Genomic DNA, 20,254 nt, shown 5'->3' with positions numbered 1-20,254 from the left:
CCTCTCCTCCACTCAACCCAACATACTTTTGCCACCTTGATTCACAAAAGCTGTTCTATCATGTTTTCTTTTTGATGTTATTCTGTATGTACTGCCCGTGACATGGCCTGCTTTCAGATTTACAATAAAATGTTCAAGAAAGAAAAAAAGAGTATGTCTTTGGGCTCTGGAACGAAACCGGAGCACCCAGCGAAAAAACATGTAAACACAGAGAGAACATACAAACTCCATGCAGGTAGCACCTCAGATCTGGAATTGAACCCAGGGCCATACTGTATATCCTGCATCCTGTCAAAATGACTGGTAAAGGATTCGAAATGGGAAGGTCTTACGAGCCTACAGAAAAAAACACTGAACTTTAAGATAAAACGGGTACTGACAATCGGTTTACATATTGTGCATTTATTTTCCTTTCCACTACTGCATTTGCCGGGGCATTTCCAAGCTCTTCATTTGCATCAGGGACTGCAACATGGCTTTGCAAGCAAGAACTCAGAGAGCGTCTGGAGCACAAAGGGCCAAATCAACTGGAAAGTTATCAATTCAGGCCTTTTGCATACGGCAGGCTGCAGGAGGAAGAGAAAAAGAGGAATGTCATTGTACGAAAAAGAAGCCTTCACTAATCATCAAGCCAAATTGAGCAAATTAAAAGACACTCAAATTTCTGAGCACTCTTCAGCTATAGGCGGCCGTCATCGAGTTCTAAACCACACCAGCTGCCAGCCATTGAAATATTAATTGCTGCCTTTTCTTTTAAAACAACTTAATTGTTTTGGAGCCAGAGGCTTTCTTTGTGTACATTGACTCAAATATACTGTACATACAAGAAATAGGCTCCTTTCAATATAGCACATCTTGCTTTCACTTATGAGCCTGCCAATCCAAGTGTCACTTGCGTTCACAAGAAACAAGCAACAAAGCTTTACTTAGAAAACACTCATTTCATTTCTTTCTTAAACACTTCAGCTGCCAAGAGATCAAATGTTGTGGAAACTATTATTTGAATCACATAAAATAGTTTTCTGCTTGCATGACCGAGATGCAGTCTACTCCCAGCATACTGCATACTTAATTTGTGCCTGGATACAATGTGTAACTTTTCAGGGGGAAAAAGCAACACAGCTGGAGAAGAGACCAGGCTCTACTCAGTAACATTCTGGCCTGAATTATTATATGGTTATTTCAGACTAATTATTAAGAGAAACATGCCTTTGTCTCTGGTGACCAATAATAGCATAGCTCCAGTTCAAAGTGCTATCTTATCAAAGGCAAACAAATCACTACTCCAACTAATTACCCAAGGCATTGAGGTATTCTACTACCAGTGTAAATAATGGCATCCTATATTGCATTTCTTCATAAAGTACGCTGAAGGTGGATCCAAAATAATTTTGCTAGACTCATACATGCTTTATTGCTTGCAAAACAAATATACTAAAATCAAGATAAGTGAAAAACAGCACTTGAGTAAAACTGTCATCTGATAAATCTGATTCTACAAATGAATCCTTGATCTTTACTCCTTTCACGTCTTAGCAGAGGGCTTGAATGTTCTGCTATTTAAGGAGCTGAAAAAATAATATCTCCTCTACTAAATCATACTTGAATAGAAGTAAACAACAACCACAGCAGGGCACAGCTTCTAAAAAACCATAACAATTCTAAAAAAATCACCATTTGCTATACTAACAAAAAAAAACGGTTGGAAACACTGGCACCACAAAAAGGAATAGAATTGTGCTGAAAGTGTTGTGAATGATCAGTTCACATAAACAGGATGTAGCCAAGTCCTGCTCTCTAAGCACTAAGCACAAACCTAAACTATTCAGGGTGTTATTTCCTTAACACTTTTAGAGTCAAAGATAAGAGATAAAGATATTATTAGCCCTGCTAGAATGTTTGAAAAAACATCTGCTCACTCAGCCTTTGCTGTAGTGCAGGTGTAACTAATTCATAGAAAACAAGCAAAATCATAAAACAGCAGATAAGTAAGGAAGACCATACCAACTCAATAACTCAGCAGAGACCTCTGACCTCAGAACCTTGTAGAAGCACATAATACAGAAACAAATCAAAAGATTCAGTCAATAGTAATGGATAAATGAAATTTAATTTAAAAAAAAAACAAAAGAAATATGGACTTGGATCCAAAATAAACAAAAATGAACCGACTACAAAAAGCAATTTCTAATGTCTCATTCAATGAAGGCTTTTGGCATTCTAAGCATACAATACCTACAGTAGCACCTGACCAGAGAATAGCCACTAACAGTTTGGCTTGGCTTCCCTTGGCTTGGAAATTATTATCAGGTGAGTCTAAATCTAGCTTTAATCTGAGCCGGCATCTGTATACATAAATGTTCGACTTTCTGTACAGCACAGAAAAATAATTCAGATGTGTACTGGCGATCTTTGCTGTTATATCTTATCAAAGAAGTTGCACCTGTCACAGTGGTTTGACAGGGTATTGGCCTACCTGTATGTGTATTCCTAGGTAAGAACACAGAAGATACTGTTTAATCCACACTGCACCACAGTTTCATCACAGCTAGGAGCAACTGCAACACTTTGTACCTATCTGACTGTCTCTCTCCTTCAGAGACAAGGCATATTACTGTACCACTACCTGAAATTTGACAATATCTTAGTGCCAGCTGCTATAGGAATATATGCTTGCAATTCCTATGGCGCTATATGCCTTAGCGCCATAGGAATTGCAGAATCGCAAATCTTTGGCACTGGTTTTCAAACAACACCTAGGAACATCTTTTTCAAGCTTCTGTAGATATGCAATATTTTGAAATTATTTCACTTCCATTTAACAAGACATGTGAGCTTGCTTTTATTTGACTAGGCTATACTAAATAGAATGCAGTTCCACTCTGCAATGAATATTAAATTCATAATGACAACACAAAACTATCAATATTCCTAGTGCCAACAATCTAGAAAATATCAAAAACCATCACAATACAAAGGTTAGTAGTTACATTTTTAACAATTTGAACATCAGCATCTTTCGCTTTGAATGACCTTGACTTGTATCATTACAATTATAGATTTTAAGCCTCTAACCACGACAGTTTTCCCATTCATCAGTCTCAGATAAGCCCAAAGAAAATCCTATTTAATTATGAGCCAAACATATTTGCATCAAATAAATAAAATTGCAAATACTGTAACATTGATGCAGAGAAGCTCTTTAGTTTCTACAATGTAAGTTATATAACACAGTGAGACAACAAATGAACCATGATAATACAAGTAATGCCAATACATACAGTACCTGTTGTGCCTTCACGAATAAAACCTGCTATTACATTTGCAAAGGCACTGCAGTTGAGTGAATAACTATAAACTAGGGATAGAAAATAAATGGCTCTAACAGTTGCTACATAACACATCAAGGACACATCCATCATTGATGTGCTTACTGGATCAAAATTTCAGATCTTCAGTATTATGAAATAAAACCTGTAACCTATAAGGCCATACACTGTACATTGAGGCTGAAGTCTAAAACGTTTATTATATTAGACAATGAATTATAGACCACTGGCTCCAAAACCCAGAGCTATAGAACACACATCAGTAGGTGATGTAAACTATTCAATAAGACTTTGTACAACATTAAAATTCCCATAATGAATACTTGTACAAGGCCAGTATGCCACGCTCAGAAGTTTAACTGTCAAGCAGAACAACTATGGCCACAGATAACCCACAACATATTTGACTTTCTCCATATATTTTTTTTTATATTTTTACAGAAGATTAAATCAATTACATTTCAAGGATTTCAAGCATTCATAGAAAACCAGCCAGCGAGTGTGTAATAAATTCAATGCAATTGCTGTTTAGTGCATTTATTTGCCTTTCTTACCCCTGAATCCAGGTTTGATCCAGGTTTTCCTTCATGGAGAGCAAAGTGACTAAGTGGCTGGGTTAAGTTAATCAGTTTGGCACTCCTGACATATTCCCTGGCAACCGCACAAAAAGCAGGAGGTACAGCCCACTGGGAGGGGAGTGTGTAGAGGCATCTGCAGACACAGTGCCTGACTGGGACTAACTGCATTATCGCCTACAGCCACTCTAGCAAATACACACTCATGTATACCAACATAAACTATAGTAACATGCAAATTCTTACATAAACAGGTTCTTAATTCAGGAGTTTGCTATTCATTTTTGCAAACTCATCTCGGATGAAACTGGTTCAAATGTCAAAGCAAGCGCTGACATTTGGTGGAGTATGAAATTTTGCCCACTGATCTGTTTCTCACATGTAACGACTGCTTGACAAAACACAGTGTAGCCTGCAGATTGGTGATTATAGTTCATGTACTTTCTGCAACACCAAGAAAATTCGCCCCATGACCATCTGTGGCTGCAGTGTTCCTTTTATCCTTGTTTTTAATCATCAGTCATGTCTTAAACCACAGACTGTCAATAGCATTAATTAAATCAAAAATACAGAGCCAAGTAGAACTTCAGATCAACATAATCAGCACACTATTATATTTGCATAAAGCAAACTATGATCAAGTTTTGTATTTGTTTTGTTACCGTAAACAGGCTGATGGATAGCTTCAAAAATATATATTGTTTTTTTTCCAAATCATTTGTTTATTTATAGATTTATTCAAATGCTACCTTTTGTAAAAGAGTTGCATGACTGAGGATTGTGACTCTGTGTACGTAGGAAACAGCAGTTTTATTTTTAAACCACTTGGCAGCAGTGCACCAAGAATAGGTTTTAATCATTCCAAAAGGCACTATGCATTCTAAAATAGTGGCATTACATTAACGCCGAGACAGAAGAGATTACAATAGGTTTTAGAGTAATCTTGTTTAAGATGCAACGTCACTGAGATTCACTAGAAATTCAGCTTGGAGGAGGGTCAGAAAAGGTCAGCATGCAGGAGAAATTAATTCCACCAGAGCGTGTGACAGACCATAAAGAGAAACAGAGCAATGATATTAAAAGTGTAATGTTGCATGTTATGTAATTTATTCATTCCTTTAGGCTATTTCTTGTTGTCCCAAAATAAACGTACTGTACATTAGAGTACCTTTTCTTACACAGAATTCACATTCAGTTTACTTCCAAGCTTTAAAAAATCCCTTCAAAGGGGTTTTTAATAATCACATTCATGCCACATGGAAAATGAAGAACGCACATTGTTATCTTTCTATCTATTGATGTATGTTTGTTTATAATTTGATGTATGTTTGTTTGCTTAATTCATATTATAATATGGTTATCTGGGGCTTATGGGAATGTTCTGACAATCTGAAGACAATGAACATTTTTAGTCTTGAACAGAGAAGATTACAAAGGGACCTGATACAAGTACTCAAAGGCACTAACAAATTCCATCCTGAAGATTTCTTCAGAAAGAGCAGTGAAAAATAAGCCAGAGGGCACAATTGGAAACTACATGGAAATGCATTTAAAACTGAGAACAGGAGGCACTTCTTTACCCAGGGTTGTAGGAGTGTGAAATAAGCTACCCAGCAATATTGTTGAAAACAATACTCTGGCTCCTTTCAAAAAACAGTTGGATGAAATTCTTGGATCTAACTTTCTACCAAACAGGCTAGAAATGCATCACCTTAACAGGCCAAAAAAACTCAGAACTAAATCTTCCTTCCTATAACATTGATGCCCAATGGGAATCAATGTCTCTGTTCTAATGTCTCTGTTCTAAAAACACATCCCTAAACTGAGAGAGAATGTTTTTAGTCTAAGGATTCCAGAGTGCAGAAAATCCCAAAATACATAAAACACCAACACCTTTTTAGTTTGAAACAAAGACTATAGTATGTGAGGACCTGATGCAAGTATTCACAATCCTCAAAAGCACTGGCAGTAGATATTGGCACAGGGTTGTGGAAGTGCTGAAAAAAAGATACCTATCTTTTCTATCGGGAAATGGCTGGGTGAGATTTTTGGATAATCCAGATGAGTGCTTCTCTAGAATGGGTTTTCCTAGAATGCCCTTCTCTCATTTGTCATTTTGCTGATGTTGTTATGATTGTTCTTACAGTTAAGACATACTGTAGTACACAGCCCAAGAAGAAAAAACAATCTATATATGTAAGATACAGGCTATGAAGATTCCTTAGTGAAGGATGGCAGAATATTTGTGCTTTGATGATGTTGCTCGTTTCTCCAGAATTAGAATAAATGCATGCAGTGGCTGCCATTCATCATGATATGCATCATCAGAATGTTCAAATGAACATTCTGCAGAGAGGTACTGGTGTGTGTTTGACAGAGAGAAACTGACGTGTTTTCTGGGAAGATTTTAGGACCTCATAGCAACTCCAAATTGAACATGTTTAGAAGAAGCAGCTATTCACTCCCGAAGTCTGCCTCCAATTTTGATACATTGTTTCACAAGACAAAAGAATTTATGATCTCATGATGAGATTGTGCTAACAAAATATGTCCTTAAAGTAAAGTTTGAGGAAATACCCAAGACAGATTCATATTCAAGTAATAAAATTTGAGATTTGATTAGAGAACAGCAAAAATAATGAGAGGGGAGATGGACAACCATAAACGAGTAACTATTAAGTGAATGTGTAGGTGTAGTAAATACAGTAGTAGGAAAATGGCACACTTAAATTAGAAATAGCATTCACAAGATTTAATAACAGGTTTTATGTGACTGTTCAGACCTGCATCACTACTGTCTAATTTTGCTGCATTTAGAAATAAGGACTTGCTGCAACACGTCTTGCAGTGCAGAACAGGTTACATCTCTTTCTGCTCTGGAAGGCAGAATTACATTCAATTAACAAAGAATCAAAATCATTTACCATTTTACAATTCAGTAAAAGCCCTTTTAATAAACCTTTTTCGAGTTCTGGAAAATAAAAGATCTAAGCAATTACTCTAAGTGCTTTTACTAGTGGTTCGGACAAAACACTGTTGATATGGATCCCCATGGATGAAGGAAATTTATTAGTCCTCAAGACTGCTAAAATATAAACCTTCCGCTTGACAAGAAACTGATCAGGATAAATGTCTTCCTATATATTACCTAGTCTTCATTAAGCAGAATCTATATCATTTTGGTTAGAAGACTATTCAGCTGGAAGTGAAACTTGGCTCTACAGCTGAATCCTCCTTACCCATGAACTCTGACAAAGCTGTTAACAGGCAGCACAGTTTTCATACGCTCACAAAGCCCCCTGGTTTTCCCATAGGTACCACACAACCTTAGTCCAGACTGACCATGCTGTGTACTTTAACTGCATTGACATTTAATAAAGAAATATGGGAACCTTTTTTTATTTCAAAAGTAAACTAAACATTGTCACCCTACTATTTGTTTCCTTACAGTTCTTTTCAAAGAACAAACAACATGCAAAGTAAAACACCAAAAATTATACGAAACAAAAAACTTCAAAGGAGTAAAAGTCTAAGAGAATGGGATAGTATTTACTTTACTGACCTATTGTATCTTTCTGCAGATTTAATGTCAGCAGACCTTGGCTTTGTAAGGGAGTCTGTCAATTTCTAAAAAGATCGGAAACATTTCATGTACAGTACTTGTTTTCCAGTGCAGCAGGTGGCAATGTTCACCGTGGTGACTCTCAAGAGTATTTGTGATTTGCGAAACTTAATCAAATATTTGCTGATTATAGTGGCAGTAAATATTTCGGTTCATAAAGCATAAATAACAGGAGAGTGGCAGAGGAAGAATATACTACAAACTAAGGTGCCAAGAAGGAAAATGCTTGTCAGACCTGTTTAAACAAGCTAAATTAATAATGGTAAGTTAGTTCAAGGATATACACTGAGTAGATGAGTGCTAATTACTTATGACATATGACACGTACAATACAAAGATGTCTTACTTTTTGCCTCAATAGAAATATCCATTATTACATGATTAAACCAGAAACCCCCAAAAGTCCACTCAGTAATAATGAAAACAAAAAAATCCCGGTTTATCCGAGTAAAAAAGCATGATGTTCCTGCTTTTTAGCAAAAGAAAAATCATTCATAGTCACAGAAAAAATACTATTAGATTTAGTTTTTAGAAATAATAAATCCAAGCTTATGTTCTACACTTCTTCACTAATAACTTCTTTCAACATTTATTTTTTTAATTCCATGCATCTCTTCTGTGGAAACAGCTGACATTGGGGAGAACAGGCCTTTTGTAAATAAACATTAATTAACCTTATCAAGCAAGCCAGCATTATAAACCTCTTATCCACTGAAGTGCCCACTACAAATTGTCAGAAAAAAATAAATCTCTCCTGTCTGAAAGCTAGGAGCTTGTCGGGCCCAACGTGATTTAGCACTCAGATACCGTATCTGTCTCTGGTAAACCACATGCCTGGTACTGTAAATGGTCTCCATCATGAGCCCATCATAGTGTCCCACTATTTCTACATCAAAATGTATTAAAAACAGGCATTAGCTGGATCATAAGAGCCTTAGAATAAAAGGAACTGTAATGAAATCATACATAGAAATACATAGAAAAATACCAGCTGACAACAGGCAGACAACAGCTGACAACAGGCTGCCACTGTGTACATCCATCTTGCATCCTTTCATGTTTCACTTATCTGCAAGAGGCTCCTGCAATGTGCATTCTCAGTCATTATTCACTATATTAGTTTCAATGAATTCACTGGAATATACCATTCCAGACTGACATGCTTAAGTACTGTATCTTCTATGACATAAAAGGTGAGCTGGTACTGTATATTCCGAGAGAGTGTTGATTTCAATAAATATCCAGGCTGGCATTAAGAACAAATTCTACTGGTTCCAGTACTAACAGCTTTGCATTTTAATGTCCCTTAGTACATGAAAAAAAGAAAGCACCCTACAGAGGAATAACATAAATCCAGATTAGAGGTGATTAATGATTCAAGATTGATACAGGAATCAATAACTTCAGATACACTTCAAACAGTATACAGTAGTTCCTTTTGTTGCCTCGGTGACACAGGCTAGGGTGTGCCTCCCCTCTGTAATACTTGAAAGCATCAAGTGACATCTGTCTCCTCTCCAAACCCAGGCATCCCTCCCTAGTCCGTGGACCTCCCAAGCGGATTCCACCTTAACACACATTGACCCTTAAGCAGCATTTCCGTTAACTCTACTGGCAAATACTCTGTAAGAGGTGACCATAGTTTAATGAAAGATCTTTTCTTCCCCGCCAGAATCTCACCGAGCCTTTCATGGGGCAGTAGCAGATTTTTTTTTTTAATCCAGTTGATTAAAATACATTCACTTCCTAAAAGTAATACATTTATCCAGATGCATACTGTTTTATTTAATGGTGTTTTTTTGTCGTTGTTCTCTTAATCTCACTGCTCTTTAATGACTGTATGTGAGCTTTGTTGAAAATAAAAGGAAAACATCAAGGTATCTTTGTGAAGTCACTGAAAAAAGGAAAGGACATTTCATAAAGAGTCACCATGATCAGCAGTACAGACTCTGAAGGAACGACTCACTACTGGCTCAGCCAGTACAGGAGGTTGCCTGAGCACAAGTGGAGCTCCGTGATCATGGGTTCAAGCCTAGGCCATGTCCCTAGCTGACTGTGACAGGGAATCCCCAGGTGGTGGCACATAAGTGGCTGAGCACTGCCAAGAATAGGGTGGTTTGGGTAACCAGGGCTGCTAGCAGGGCTCCATGCATTTGCAGGTGTGCAGTACTGTCGTTACTCCTGGGGGGGATCCACCTCTCATCCAGTCAGAACTGAACCTCCAGAACGGGATTGTGCTACCCCACAACGTGTTAGAACCGAAACTACACTCCCTCTTTCTCTTCTGTGTACTGTCATGGTGAAAAACACACAGTTGGCCGTTTCAAACTGGGTGGGTCTAAAAACGACGACAGTCATATTTAATTTGTTGTCAAAAAAGAAGAAAGGACTCTCCTAAAACAGAACTGACACGAGAACAAAGCATATAAATACCAGTGGCCAAATCTTACCGTTTTAGCAACAACACACCAGGAAAAGGACTACTATTTAAAAGGACTGCTGAGTAAGATGTGCTCTACAGCATAAGACAAGCTTTTTGTTTTACAAAATGACTTGTTTTGTTATTTAGAGAAAAAAAAACATTTAAAAGGATAGGGAAAGACTGCAACAGTCTGCACATACTACCAAATACAACTGTAACTGTAAAATGTAATCTAAGAAGTCAGAAGTCAAGAAATCCCACAAGCAGCTCTAAAAATACCAGAACTTTTGAAGGCTGGCAGGAACCGAATGCTGTGAGAAACACTGCTCACCTCATAGGACCTGCAGAGCAGAAAGCAATTTCTAACAAAAGCTCCACAGGCCGCCTGAAAGAGGATGAAGAACATATATTCATTTCAATCTAGAAATATACAGTACGTAAGGATTATGTTTCGACTGAGGCTAAGGCATTCTATGGCAGGGTTGGAAAGGACCGTTTTCAGCCTGTGTAGGAAAAGTGACAGTGGGACTTCAACAGCTCCATTCCAGCAGATCCAACCTGTTTTTTTCCCTTTGGTGTTGCTCCAGATCGCATGCCTTTACAAAACACAACAAGGCCCCACTGTTTGCAGGACAGTCATTTGACATGTTAAACAACAAGTTACTGTAAGCCAGAGCGGACTTCTTGGCAGTAACGGGAGAAGAAAACAAGTGTGGGATCTGGAGAAAGCACGAGTATTCTGCGTCCTTAACACAGTGTTGCTGAAGTGCTTACAAAAGAAAAGCCGTACAGTGATGCAAAGGCAACATAAATGACCAATGTGAAGAAAAATTAAGTGCTTGGTGCTTAGTCCTATCAGGAAGTTATTTGCTCAGTGTTATGTGCATCACACTCGGGAGATCAGACTGAATTTGCTGCAGTGACTGACATGACTGAATGACCTGGCATGGAATCACCTGCACTTTTCAGGGTTGTGCATTACACTTTGAAGACAAATGAAAGGAAAAAAAGAGATTACAATATACAGTCATGCTTAAATGTAATTGCTACAGAAGATTTGGGGCACATCCGCAACATTATCTCATCAGCATGTGTACAGTATTCAGAAAATATCTGCAAGGAAATGTTTTAATTTCAGTTGCAGCCAATAGACCACATTTCGATTCTAACTATAAAAATCCGTGCAGTATAAGTGATGTATTTCACATATAAAGAAACTAAACCTTTCCAAATTTGAAAGCCAATTCAAAGCATACCGGTCCAAAGGACGATGGCAACATCTAGAAAAAAACAAACCGATTCACTCATTTCTCTCATACATTCTCTGCTGGCTTTCTTAATTGTATTACACACATACAGTACTTCGAAACCTATTACTGCACTGACTTGTGCCAAAGTAAAATCTGCGGATAACAGTCATTACCAAGTGGAAATTGCCACTTATTTCTTTCACGGTTCAGCATGGTTTAGTCTTTACACTACTTGATGTTGAAACAGCTAAAATACCCTATTTTATTCCACTTATTATCTATAATAGTTTGAATCTCTAGTACTGTGTCACAGAACATGCTGTCAAGAAAAAGCTTTTCTTTTTCACATCAAAAGCAATTGTTTCTCATTGAAATGTATGTGAAAGCACACTTGACACTCCTTTAGAGCATCTGTTTTACAGACTGAAGAAGGAATTATATATGGTGCAGGCTAAATCCCAACAACACAAAGCAGAGTTCACAGAATTCATAATTTATTATTTGTTTATTCACACCACAGAAAGAGGTAAGAGTTTTATAATTTCCCCATATAAACCTGCTAAGTAATATAGTAGCGTTACCATAGATTAATAAAAAGTGCATTTATATTCCTTATATCTAGGTTTCCTGAGGTTTGTATTAATGTTACACCACCTCTCCATGCTTTTTTGCATATTTACTGTGCTTTAATTAAAACATTTTTACTATGATATAACCAAAGAAAAATTTCTTACATGTAGGAATTTGTCCCCTGAAGAGCACAAAAAACAATAAATCTGTAATCACACTACACAAGTTTGATACCAGCACAGGCAGCAAGTCAGTCTGATAATAAAGGACTGAGTGGCAAAGTGTTATTCCTGTGGCAGGTCCATTATTGCTAAGACTACATCACGTAGGAAAACTAACTGAACTCCTCAGTATCAATTAAAAATCTTCTAAAATGCAAGCAAGATTAATATACAGGAAACCCTCTTGGTTTAACAACCTTCGCTTCAACGGACTATGGATTTAACAGAAAAAATTTAACAGGTCAAATCACAAAAAACAGACTTTCCATGCAATAATGGCCAAATGCACCAATGATAAAATAAGTTAAAATAATTATGGCATAGTTTTACAATTCAGGAATATCAGTGGCGCCCTTGCTTGCTTACAATGGGTGTTGTTTGTGCTTCATTTGCGATACACAATTTTAGATATTTTTACCTGTATGACACTTGAAATAAAGATCTTGTCTATGTATGATAAAAAAAGGCACGGGCACAATTTTCATTGACTGCGTTATTTGTAATTGCTAAAAACACAAGTCAAAAAATTCAGAAAGCATATAAAGTATACTGTAGTCCAAAAACAGGGAAAGGTTTATTCTATGTTGAAAGACAAAGACAAGAAACATCATGTTTCTGCTGTGGAGCCTTCAGCCTGACACCTGTTGAAGGCTCCACAGCCTAAATAGTGTTTCTTTTCTTTACCTTTCAGCACGGAATAAACTTTTACCTGTTCCTTTTCAGGCTTCGCACACTGACGCAGCTTCCTACGTGAACATCTATATTAAGCACAGTACTGTATATATACTATTTCTCATACAATAGTGTGTTTTGGGGCTGATAAACGTCATCTGTTATTTAACTGACATTTAGCAATAACGGAAAACCCTTCCCCACCATTGGCCCAGTAAACCAAGGGTTTACTGTATATTTTTTTGGACAAACAGAAAAGTTCCTATGACACGCTCTATTTTATAACACATAGATTCATACAATTTACGCCTCTCCATGAGCATGTCAACAGAAAAACTATGTAAGAGAACTCGTTTTATCACAGTACATCATTTGCCCCAATTCCTCAATCTTGAAATGAATCCTAGCTAATTTTATATGTATGTATTTTATGTGTTTGTATGACAATATTGCCTACTGTCTCGCAATGCGATCCTTTTTACACGCATTGGCCCTTGAACTTCAGAATGTCAACCTTGCAGAGAATCTCCACACCCAGAACTGCCTACACCACTCCTTCCTCCTTAAAACCCTGTCTATCCCCGGGGTATTCAACCAAAACTTCAAATTTTACTTTGTGAATGACCCTTCAGCTGGAACCTTTTTTTCCAGATGTACCTTCATCTCATAACACTGTTCTCATAATTGTCCACAGCCACCATCCACGCCAGGCACTTTGTTACTCTACAAAAGCCACAAAGAACTCTCCAAGCTGACTACTTTCACTAACATGATTACACCAACATTTTGTCTTTTCACAGGAATTCAAAGACTCTTATACCTTTTCTCTTAGAAACACATAAAAGCCAAAACTGTTCATAAATCTGCCTCTCATTCCCCAAGTACTCAATGTATGACGACACTTTTTAAACCTTCCATACATTTATAGACTGCTGCCTTTCATATTTCGCCTTTATTTTGTCAAATTGCCAGCACTTTCACATCTCCCTACTCATTCTCATTTTCTTTCATCTTCCTCAGTCCTTTGCTTCATATTTCTCTCCTCCCCTCTCTCCTCCACACATTTGAAGAAGCCCCACAGCTAAAATGTTTTTTTTTTTCATTGTGAAACTAACCACAACTAATCCTAACTATATTGCAAGTCACTAGGGTGCTTCAACGTCTGTGTGTGTATGTGACCAATCAACACTTTTTAAGCATCTCAAACTCAGGAGGGCTTATGAAGAAACCGATAATGAGAAGGACAGGCTTCATTGACTAATCTATAATTTAGAGCATTAAGATGCATACTTTCATCTTCACAGGGTTTAGCCGCTAAATTTTAAGGCAACACAACATTAGGATACAATAGAGAATGTTTCCAGTAATCACACACCAGGAGTATATTTGAATAACAAGAAAAGTGCACAAATAGTTTACATGTAAATAATATTTTATTTGTGGATTACTTTGAAAAGACTAATATTTATGATATTCAATAATGGTTACAGGCAAAAGGAGCCATCTGTTGCACATTTTGAAATGATTTGGTTACTGTTGGCTAAGTGATCATAAGCCATTTAGCCATTTACTTTTAAATGCTCCCAAAATTACCTATTTTCTGAGTTCTTTTAACTGTAACTAAAGCTTGTTTAACCAGTCAGTGCAGAACATTCCTCTTAGCCTGCCAATGTATCTGGTTGCTATTATCATACTGATTTCAGAGTTGCTACACAGAGTTGTTTTGTAGCAATTACATTTGCACATAATATTCTAAATGGGCTCTTATGGTACAATTTTTGCATAGTATCACATGACTTAAATGTATAATTTTAATTAGATGTTCTAATATTCTGTTTGTTTAATGTGTTGCTTCCCCACACTCTTTATCTTTCTTAATGGTCTATGAATTGCATCACTTGTTTCCTTAAGTACAACTGGTAGAATACCATCAGGGTCTGTCTAGAGGCTGTAATATCTCTGCCTCTTGTGTGCTTATACATTTTATTACAGAACGTTGCACTTGCTCAGTACAAGGTACATTATTGATTTCTCCCTTCTAAATGCCTAATCAAAAAACATTTATTATATTAAACATTTCCCTTTCATCATCTGTTTACCATTTTTGTATCCGATACACTATTAGTACTATTAATTTGCCTTATTTACGGTATTTTAGACTACATCGTAATATTCTTTTCTATCTCTCTCTGCCTTTCTAATTTTCTTTTTTTAGCTAGTGTATGCAATTTATTTTACTCAATTTCTTAAACTGAATGGTGTTCTTTTTAATTATTTTACAAAGTGCTTCTTTTCTCCTCATAATTTTCCTAATTAACAATTTAAGCTACTGCCTTCTAGAAATTGATTTACTTATTCTAGTGCTATATCTGTTCTGTGTTTCAAGCATAATACATTTATAATCTTTCATTTAGCCAATAATTTTCTAACAAGAAGTTTAATTGATGGTTTTAAATCCAAGTACAGATTTATCCTCTATAACGTTGACTTGGCCAAGAGGCTTATACCAATTGTTGCAGAGAATAAAGAGATAACAATCAATAACAAAATAGCAGAATGGAAGATTTTAAAGAGTGAAAGTAACAGCCACCCATTTATATACAACCCAATCTATTTGTCTTCAACTATCTTATTCATAGATTGCTGTACTAAAATTGCAAACTTTATTTTACCACTAATTGTACACATTGACAATATACAGTAGTACCAAGCACATCATGTTATAATCCCAGTTGCCCAATGGTTATTTTACCTTTGCTTACTTTGCTCTTATTATTCAGAAAGGTCAGATCAAAAGATTGTATTTATTGTAGATGCTAATGTCCAGTAGGTGGATAATGTAAAATTCCTTATCTATTCAATCAAAATGTAAACCTCACATGAAATGTGCCTCTACCAGTACATTACTGATTTTATCATACAAGACTGCAGTCTGTCTTATATTTTTACAGCTTTAGATCGTAGATTTCCGATAAAGTTTGTGACACTAGGAGGACTAAATACTTCTAACTTCAAAGCAGAGAGGATGTTTGCTGATGTCTGGGGGGTCCCTTGAGCAGAAACAATGGTAAAGTTTACCTTAATATACCTAGGGAAGTTGTGGATTAATGATTGGCAAAGAGCAGGACAGAAAGAGACAATATAAAATCACATTATAGAGCTCAGGGAGGAAACCAAAAAGGGGAGGAAGAAGGAAGAAACAAGGAGAGCAGTATTTGAACCTTATTAGATTATGCTATTTAGTGTTTTTAGGGAACTTGGGTTTCCTGGGTAAAAGATACCTCAGTTAGAAACGTCTTTCCTGATTAGGTTGCATTTTATAGATAGGTATATAGGCATATAGGCTCCCATTTATTTTGTGGCATCCAGGGTGCAGAGAGCGAGATTTAATTTAATTAGAAGGCAGCTCATCTCTTGTGTTGCCTCTGTAGGCATATTAAGAGTTTAGCACTTAGTAGCAGTCTGATAGATAACTTTATTGATCCCAAAGGGAAATTGAGGTGTTACAGCAGCCCAGCCCAAGACAAGCAAAAACAGACATCAGAATAGACTAAAAATTAAAATAAGTACAGCAATACAAAATAAAATAGTCTGGGGTTTTCTAGGTGACCAGAATGTTATGCCTCTGAAACGCCTTGTCTGTAAATACTGTATATAATGTAACTTTGTGTGTTGTATGTTTTCTGTCTTGTGTAGTTTATTGTAATAAATATTTGTTTTAACCAAGTGTGCCTGGATTATTACTCCTCTCAACAAAGCTGTGCCAAAGAATAAAGAATTCACGTGCCTCTATTTATACCAGCTGCTCGGGTATATCATTAGAAATCACATACAAATTGGGGATTATGAAAAATTATTTCACTGATTGACTAAACCACTCGGTCAATTCCTGATTTTCACCAGTTTCGTAACCCCCTCCATTTGTAACAATATCTTAATTTAATGTATCTGTAGCGACCTCCTAAGACTATAATCTGTGAATATTGACAGGTGAACAGCAGAAACACCATACTAAAAGCTTGAGCTTTTTAGATTTGCAGAAAGTGCTGTGATAAGCAGAACAGCAAGGGGCACTCTTCCCTTTGGACCAGATAATTCTAAATCAAAACACTACGGTGATGGGGAAGAACCACCAACCATTTGAAATACTGCACTAAAATACCAGTTACCTGTTATCATTGGTACCTTTAGATGAGTAAAGCAACTAGCAACTGTACTCAGGTTAAACTCCAGATTCAGGTGTTTTCAATCTGGCCTTGCAAAACTCACCTCTCTAATTTAACTGGCTAAGGTCTTATCCACCTTTGTTTTTGTATTGTCATGAGTTTGCCACACCACCCAAAAAATATGTTTAATTTTCTTTATCTGGATATATTTTAACAGTTATTAAACAGAACACACAATGAGACTGGGGGCTGGACAGTTATAAAACACAATAACTGGGTCTACAGATTTGTTTTCATTCAGGAATCCCTGCCCATTAGTCAGCATAAAACAAATGTGCAAAGCTAACTTCACTATTTTTCTCCACAAAAGTTAATCTCACAGTTTGACTCCCAAAAAAATAAGGAAGAGTGAAAGCTGGACATGCCCAGGCATTAGAAAGCAACAGCAGCCCATTAAGCAGCACATGATCTAATGTGGTAACTGCTCCATGTACACTGTATATGTGTAAGATGGTGGTGCAAGATAATTTCCAACAGCCATATCACCCTGCAACTCACAACTGGCAACCCCCTGAAGCTAAGCAGGTGTGAGCCTGGTCAGTACCTGGATGGGAGACCTCCGGGGAAAACTAAGGTTGCTGCTGGAAGAGGTGTTAGTGGGGCCAGCAGGGGGCGCTCACATGTCCATGAGGGTCCTAATGCCCCAGTATAGTGACGGGGACACTATACTGTAAACAGGCGCCATCCTTCGGAAGAGATGTAAAACCAAGGTCCTGACTCTCTGTGGTCATTAAAAATCCCAGGTTGTTTCTCGAAAAGAGTAGGGGTGTAACCTTGGCGTCCCGGCCAAATTTCCCATTGGCCCTTACCAATCATGGCCTCCTAATAGTCCCCCTCTATGAACTGTCTTCATTACTCTGTTCTCCTCCCCACTGATAGCTGGTGTGTGGTGAGCGTTCTGGGGGCACTATGGCTGCCGTCGCATCATCCAGGTGGATGTCGCACATTGGTGGTAGTGGAGGGGAGTCCTCATTACCATGTAAAGCGCTTTGAGTGGAGTTTCCAGAATTATAATTATTATATTTAATTATTATATCTGTATAATACACTGTAATCAAGTCCAATAAAAGGCATCCTATGATCTTATGACAGTTTTCTAACTCAAGGCCACACCCACTTGATATACCGTATATTCCTTGCTGTTAGTATGAACAGAGTAGCCCTTTCTGACCCATCTGTCTACTGTGAATAAATGAATATAAATGAACGGGTTCCCATTATACTTACCTTTAAGAAATAAATACCATCCTAGAAACGTCTCACCTTCTTACGTCATCTTAGTTCTTATGTCTCACTACTGTGTGCCTCTGTCACCACATCCACATAAACAGAGGCAGAGCAACACCTTAGTGTGGATTGAGTGCAACCTTTTAGACAGACAAGTTAAACTGTAACAGATACTAAACATCCCTCAGTACACAGTAATCAGGGACCACACATCCTGCACTGCATTGTTTACTATAACAATGTTCGATGTTTGTTTGCACAGTTGCTTTGTTCCTTTTATAGCAACACCCTCTCATATCTCTAGGTTTTACTTCTGAAATAATAATAATAATAATTGCTTACACTTATATAGCGCTTTTTTGGACACTCCACTCAAAGCGCTTTACAGGTACCACCACCAATGTGCAGCATCCACCTGGATAGTGCGCCAGAACGCTCACCACACACCAGCTATCAGTGGGGAGGAGAGCAGAGAGTATGATTTGTAGCCAAATCATAGATGGGGACTATTAGGAGGCCATGATTGGTAAGGGCCAATGGGAAATTTGGCCAGGACGCCGGGGTTACACCCCTACTCTTTTCGAGAAACGCCCTGGGATTTTTTAATGACCACAGAGAGTCAGGACCTCGGTTTTACGTCTCATCCGAAGGACGGCACCTGTTTTCAGTATAGTGTCCCCATCAGTATACTGGGGCAAGAGGACCCACACGGACCGCAGGGTGAGCGCCCCCTGCTGGCCCCACTAACACCTCTTCCAGCAGCAACTTTAGTTTTTCCTAGGAGGTCTCCCATCCAGGTACTGACCAGGCTCACACCCGCTTAGCTTCAGTGGGTTGCCAGTTGTGAGTTGCAGGGTGATATGGCTGCTGGAAATGATCTTGCACCAATGTTCAGTTGTCAGTTTTCTTACTGATCCCTGCATAAGGCAACTCATCTTCGGCATCAATTTCAGTGCCCCTCCACAAATTAATGTTATATTAATTATATTAAGGGCAGAGAGGTGGCACTGTGGACTAAGGATCTGAACCTGTGGCAGGAAGGTTGCTGGTTCAAATCCCATGGCCGGCAGAGGAATCCTACTCCGTTGGGCCCCTGAGGAAGGCCCTTAACCACAAATTGTCCAGGGGCGCTGTATAAATGGCTGACCCTGCGCTCTGAGCCCAAGCTTCTCTCCCTGTCTCGGTGTCTCATTAAGAGCAAGCTGGGGTGTGCGAAAAGACAAATTCCTAATGCAAGGAATTGTATATGACCAATAAAGCGATCTCATCTAATCTTATGTAGGGAGGTCCCTTCATTTTGTAACTATAGTGTCCAATTCATGAATATATGACCCATTCAAAAATTTTTCCACCAGCTAAGCCAGGTTTCTAAGGAGACCAGTTTGGGATGCACCTAGGTAATTTCTTCTCTTCAGAAATGAGTTTAAAATTAAAACTATTCACAAAAGTGCCCTGATTAAAAACAATAAGAATCATGAGAATGTACCAGCTGTCAGAAAGCAATTATCTACAATATTCCACATGCTTTCCTAATCAGGATAAACCATGAAGTTGAATGGCAATGATCTTTAATATATTTAAAACAATTAACTTACCCAGTGAAGCATTACCCAGTGAAGCAACTACTGTTTAGTCAAACTAACAAATAGAATGAGCAGAAACCATTTTTAAAAAGTCATTTTCATCTCAGAAAGAAAGAGCAAGACTAAAAGCTGCACTTTATTTATCATTTATTCATGATGAGATCACATTATGCTGTAAATCAATTCTGTGGAAAAAAACAAAAGCCCCTAAACATCATCTAGAAATATGAACAAAAATGGTTGAAGCATTTTTTACAATGATTTTCAGAGTGCAAGTCAATATACAGTATGATATATTTTTACATACTGTAGCCCTCGTGTGAATTATGAGACATTAGGTAGGCATCAAAATCACCCTAAAAATGAAAAGCACATTTCTTCCTGATAATTTGTAAGCCACATGCATTTAATCACCTCATTTCATCAAAATTAAAAAAACATTAGCCTGCGGGTTCACAGAGTGACACATTTCATGCCAAAACTGAAACCCTTCACTCTAAATATCACAACTAATAGTTTATATTAGCGTGTTTAGAAGAGTCAATTTATATCTTCAC

At 37.6% G+C, this 20,254-nt stretch overlaps 1 protein-coding gene across 4 annotated transcripts in view; it reads right to left on the bottom strand.

The window, feature by feature from the left end:
- osbpl8 (oxysterol binding protein-like 8) overlaps positions 1-20,254 on the bottom strand; it is a 120,379-nt gene that overhangs the window by 80,728 nt on the left and 19,397 nt on the right. The window contains exon 1 of one of the 4 annotated variants that reach the window (XM_015352873.2): positions 3,884-3,951. The exons of the other annotated variants lie outside the window; for them this stretch is intronic. The gene's annotated coding sequence lies outside the window, so the exon portion shown is untranslated. Of the gene's footprint in view, positions 1-3,883; positions 3,952-20,254 lie in introns of those variants that run through there. 4 annotated transcript variants of the gene reach the window in all.

The sequence above is a fragment of the Lepisosteus oculatus genome, chromosome 7, assembly GCF_040954835.1.
Source record: "Lepisosteus oculatus isolate fLepOcu1 chromosome 7, fLepOcu1.hap2, whole genome shotgun sequence".
NCBI lineage: Eukaryota > Metazoa > Chordata > Actinopteri > Semionotiformes > Lepisosteidae > Lepisosteus > Lepisosteus oculatus.
This window is presented reverse-complemented; position numbering and strand designations above follow the sequence as displayed.